This window comes from Sapajus apella, unplaced genomic scaffold (assembly GCF_009761245.1).
Source record: "Sapajus apella isolate SASKATOON/1434 unplaced genomic scaffold, GSC_monkey_1.0 scaffold83, whole genome shotgun sequence".
Taxonomy (NCBI): Eukaryota; Metazoa; Chordata; class Mammalia; order Primates; family Cebidae; genus Sapajus; species Sapajus apella.
The window spans coordinates 8664732-8670406 of NW_022437023.1; the positions used below are offsets into that span (position 1 = coordinate 8664732).

General features: G+C 39.8%; 1 long non-coding RNA gene across 1 annotated transcript; it reads left to right on the top strand.

Annotated features, from left to right (window-relative positions):
• The first annotated feature begins 1166 nt into the window (after positions 1–1166).
• On the top strand, positions 1167–4928 carry LOC116533515. The gene is made up of 2 exons (XR_004261331.1): positions 1167–2638; positions 3424–4928. It is a non-coding gene; the product is annotated as an uncharacterized LOC116533515 (long non-coding RNA).
• Positions 4929–5675: the final 747 nt, after the last annotated feature.

The following is a 5675-nucleotide window of genomic DNA, read 5'->3' on the forward strand; positions in this document are numbered from 1 at the left end:
CTGAGGAGGTATTATTATTATTATTTGAGACACAGTCTCACTCTGTCACCAGGCGCCAGGCTGGAGTGCAGTGGCACAATTTCGGCTCACTGCAACCTCTGCCTCCCGGGTTTAAACAGTTCTCCTGCCTCAGCCTCCCGAGTAGCTGGGACTACAGGCGCACGCCACCATGCCCAGCTAACTTTTGTATTTTTAGTACAGACGGGGTTTCACCATGTTGGCCAGGATGGTCTCGATCTCTTGACCTCGTGATCTGCCCACCTCAGCCTCCCAAAGTGCTGGGATTACAGGCTTGAGCCACTGCGCCCGGCCGAGCAGGTATTATTCAAGCTGACACATGAAGGATGGGGGGAATAGCTTGTGAAGAGCAAGGGGTAAAGCATTTCAGGCAGATTACTAAGTGCAAATGTTCTGAGACAGGAGAGAGCCCAGCATGCTCTAGGAACTAACAGAAAGCCAATGCAGCCAAAGCATAGCTGGCAGGATGAAGAGTGGTTTGAGGCAAGGTTGGGAGAAGGTATCTGTGAGATCACCAAGCTCTGTAGTCCATAGTAAAGAGTTGGAATTATATATTTCTGTATAAATGAAAACAGTGGAAAGCTCTAGCAGGAGAGTCATATGATCTGATTAACACTTTAAAGCTGATTTTGGCTACCTTGTGGAGATTGAATGCTAGTGGAGAGTGAATAATAAGAATAGAAGCTGGAAGAGGCAATTGTTCTAGAGAGGATGGAGATTTGGTCTAAAGCAGTGGTTCTCAACTTCAGCTGTGGTTGCATGAGGAGCTTTTTAATTGTCTTTAAAAAAATTTTTTTAATATTTATTCATTTATTTAGAGACAAAGTCTCACTCTGTTGTGCAGGCTGGAGTACAGCGGTGCGATCTCAGCTGACCACAATCTCCGCCTCCCAAGTTCAAGCGATTCCTGCTTCAGCCTCCTAAGTAGCTGGCATTACAGGTGGACACCACCACACCCAACTAATTTTTGTATTTTTAGTAGAGATGGGCTTTCACCACATTGATCAGGCTGGTCTCGAACTCCTGACCTTGTGATCCACGTGCCTCAGCCTCCCAAAGTGCTAGGATTACAGGTGTGCCACCGCACCTGGCCTTTTTTTTTTTTTGGTGTGGGGGGACTGGGGTCTCAGTATGTTGCTCAGGTTTGTCTTGAACTCTTGAGCTTAAAAGGTTCTTCTGCCTCAGCCTCTCAAATAGCTGGGACTACAAGTATCGTTCCACCTTGCCTAACTAAAAATCTTAATGCCCGAGCTTCACCCCAGGCTATTTAAATCAGAATTTCTTTAGGTTGGCCCAGGAATAAGACATTTTAAAGTTTCATAGGCAATTCCAATGTGCAGTCAAGACTGGAGATTGTTGGTGTAGAGGTATGGCAGTGGAGCTGCATCGGGTAGATTAACCTAAAATATATCTTACAGGTTCAACAGACAGGAGTTGCTGATAGATTGAATTTCAGTGGGAAGTGGTAAGAAAAGGACTCAGTTTTTTGGCTTTCATAATTGAATTGTCGTTTACCAAGACAGAAAAGACTGAACATTGAGAAAGAAAATCAAGAGTTCTGTTTTGAGTATGTTGAGTTTGAGATGCCAATAAATCATTCAGGTGAAGAATGACTCCATTTAAGTGGAGAATCCAGCTATGATTGAGCCTGGAGCTCAGAGGAAAGATCTCTGTTAGAGATGAAACTGAGTTGATGGCATAAAGTAGGACTTAAAGTTAAGAACCAATTGAGTTCATGTTGGGAGACCATAAATAAAGAGAAAGAGCCTTTGGCTGAGGCTTGAGGAACTCCAGGGGAGGATTATGATGAGGGAGAAAGAACCTGCAAAAGAGACTGCAAAGCAGCCAGTGAGGTAAGCTATTGTGATGTTCCTGAAGCCAAAAGAGAGGTAGTGTCTCTAGAAGAAAGCTGCAGCTAGCTGGGTTGAAAATGACAGCTGTCAAGTACAGTGAGGTCAGAAAAGTATTGAATTTAGCAAGATTATTGCTGTTGATGCGCTTGATCATTTGAAGTGATGGAGGTGGAAGTCAGATTGGAGTAATCTGAGAAAAGTAATGTCAGAGAAAACATTTAAAAGGAAGCGTAAATGGGAGGTGAGGAAAGTACATATTGCCAACGTTTTTGAGATTAGGGGGTTCTGTTTGTTTGTTGTGAATGTAGCAGGAAAAAAAATGGAGCTAATAGGCAGAAGGGAAGGTAGAGCCAAGAATATGTGGGTTATTTTTGTGTGTTTTGGTTTCATTTTCTAAGCTATTGATGGGAATGTTTCAGTCGAGAGACTAGGAGTGGTGTGAAGTTCTCGAGAAGGTAAGAGGGGATAAGATTCCTATCAAAAAATGGGGTGGCTTTGAAGAGAACAGGAATACTTCCATTTTAGAAAAGATGTGTGTAGGTGCAGACAGATTTGGGGGAGAAAATGAAAAGTAGGAAGAAGGAGCCAGAGTCTTGGAGTGAACAAATGGAGTGAAAGACATGAGGATAAACTCAGTAGGCCATTCTTTTGACCATATATAATTCTGCCATTATCTGATTTATATCTGACTTTGACTCATTTCCTCTCTCTTCCTTGCTTGATTTCAGATGTACTCTGTTTTGGAGGGGATATCCTAAATATCACAGGTATTTTTCAGTTTTTCTGAATACTTAAAAGACTGTGAGCAAGGAAGACTGTGTTTAGGTGGAATTTGGCATATTTGTTTATTCAGCCTTGTTTGATTAATAAGTACTGGACCCTGGGGATACAAAGATGAGGAAGACATAGTCTATGCCTCAAAGGATTTTCTAGTCTAATGGAAAAGATTTGCCCAAATTAAGCTCTCATATGCTTTACATTTTTGTTTAGATTGAAGGACAGGAAAATATGTATATATGAAACGTTCTTGAGAAAACTAATGAGAAACTTGGCCATTAATAGCAGAAGCTAAGCATGAGATGGGGAGGAGTCAAGCATGTCATATCTGGAGAACTTAGGATCACTAACAGCTGTGTGCCCCATAGTTGGCCTGTTTTCTCATTTAAACATAATAAAATCAGCCATAAAATTAGATACGAACTTACTGCATTGGTTTAAAGGACATATATTAAAAAAAATAGATAGGAACTTGAACCCACCTTTTATGAACCTTTTGCTAGTACCTCTCCTCTCCTGTTAGTATACTGGTGGAAGGAAAATTACCAAAAATATCCTTAGGGTCATTTCAACTTCTACCTATGTACTGAATGATTTTGAGCATCTGAAGCAGTATTTTAACCTAACATAATGTATACAGCAAAGAAACCTTGCCTGATAACTTACATGATACCCACACTGGGTCACGCTGATCTTCTGCATTATTGGGGACTTTACCCTGGACCAAGTATGTCTAGATATTTGGTCCCCATCAACTGATCCTGTGTCTCTGCAGGGAACATGCTTCTGGCACTCTGGAGAGTGGAACAAAACCAGCTGAGTGACATCATTACCTTGGTGGCAAAATGCAGTCTGGAGATACAGGAGAAATTTGGGATCTATCATACCAGAGAAGGCCAGGACCTGCAGTTAAAGATAGGTAGTACCTCCTAAAAGAGTGATCCAGTTGGCGGGGGGGGCAGAGGGGAGTACTCACTATAAAAACCTCAAAAGATAAATGATAAACCGGGAAAAAAATATTTGCAATTCATATAAACAAAGGGTAAATTGCGCTACTAGGGAAAGAGCACCTAGAAATTAAGAAAAGAATAATACTGTGTAAGAGAAAAATGGACAAAGGACATGAGTAAATTATATATAGACAAGGAAATGCATGTCTTTTAGCATGTGAAAAGATGATCAACATTCATAATAAGAAAAATGCCAATTGGAAGTACATTGACTACCTGTCGTTTACCTATAGATAGGCAAAACTTCAGATGCTGGACAACATACTCTTAGGTGAGTCTGTGAGGAATGAGCTTTTTCATACTGTGAGTGAACAATGGTATAAGGGTGATTTGGCAATCTTTATTGTATTTATTTTTATTTTTATTATTGTTTATGTCAACAAAAAATTATATATATATTAAAAAGTCTTGTTTTCACTTACATACCACCCTTACACTCTTACAAATGCATTATTCCTTAACCTGGCAATCATGGACATTTATCCTATAGGTATACTTGCACACATCTGAAATCTTGCATGCGCAAGGTTATTGATTGTAATATGGTTTGTAATTTTTAAAAAATTGAAAACAATTTATCTGTAGGAAACTGGTTAAGTAAAAAATATGTATACTCAATAAGATTATCTGCAACTTTTAAAAAATAAGATGTCTTGATATGGCAGTATCTCCAAAATATAGTAAGTGAAAAAAGTAAGATGCAAAACAGCATGTTTAGTATTCTATCATTTGTGTATGGAGGAAAAATAAGAATTTTTAAAATTTGTTTATATCTGTATAAAGAAACAGTGGAAAAATATATAAAAAACTAATAAATTACTAATATCAGGAAAATAGTAAAGATGTGCATGTAGGTAGAAGCCAGATTTTAAAATATACTTTAATATAGTTTACTTTTTGAACTATGTTATTGCTTGACATAATCAAAAATATGATACAATATAATAAAAATTTAAAAGCTGCATACAGAGGCCAAAGTTTCACCAATGGCAGAGTCAGGATTGGAGGGGAAACACAATACACAAAGCTCCTTCACAAGTGTTCAGAAACGTCTTTTAAGGGCAAAAGTTGGCTCCAGAAATTATGTTTTGAGGAGCAGTGGTAAAGAATTATATTCTATGTTATATGGTATCTCTTTTGTCCTACCATCTTTTTTGTCTCTTTTGGTTTTTGTTTTATTAAGGATAATTGATACTATACATTGGCATATTTATACACTTTTGAAACCATCACCACAATAAAGATAGTGAACATATTTGTCACTCAAAAAGTCTCCTTGTGACCCTATGTACACCCTTTCTTCCACTACTCCCCTCCTCCATCTCCAGACAGACAAAATGTCCATCTCCAGGTGTACTATATAAAAGAAGGAAATATGGTGGAAGCTACCCCACTCCCTGAGACAGAGTCTCGCTCTGTAGCCCAGGCTGGCATGCAGTGGCGTGTTCTCAGCTCACTGCAACCTCCAACTCCGAAGTTCAAGTGATTCTCCTGCCTCAACCTCCTTAGTAACTGGGATTACAGACACCCACCACCATGTCCAGCTAATTTTTTTTTTTTTTTTTTTTTTGGTATTTTTGTAGAGGCGGGGTTTCACGACATTGGTCAGACTAGTCTCAAACTCCTGACCTCGTGATCTACCTGCCTCAGCCTCCCAAAGTGTTGGGATTACAGGCGTGAGCCTCTGCACCCAGCTGGAAGGTATTATTTTTAAAGGTTAGCTCACCTAAGACTTCTGCAGCTGAGGGCAATAACAAGATTGGCATGATACATAGAGCCATGTGGGGATTCCATATCCTTCCTGTTGCATAGTTTCCCAACTGAGTTTGGCTCTTCTCCATTTATCTCATTTTTTCTGGATAGGTCTGTCTGCAGGTCGGATTTCCCAGGTTATTGTTGGAGATGAGCGGCAGCAATACCTCTTGGTGATTGGGCGGGATGTAGACGATGTCCAGTTAGCTCAGCATTTGGCTCAGGCAAATGAGATTGTCTTGTCCTGGAACTGCTGGATGCTCTG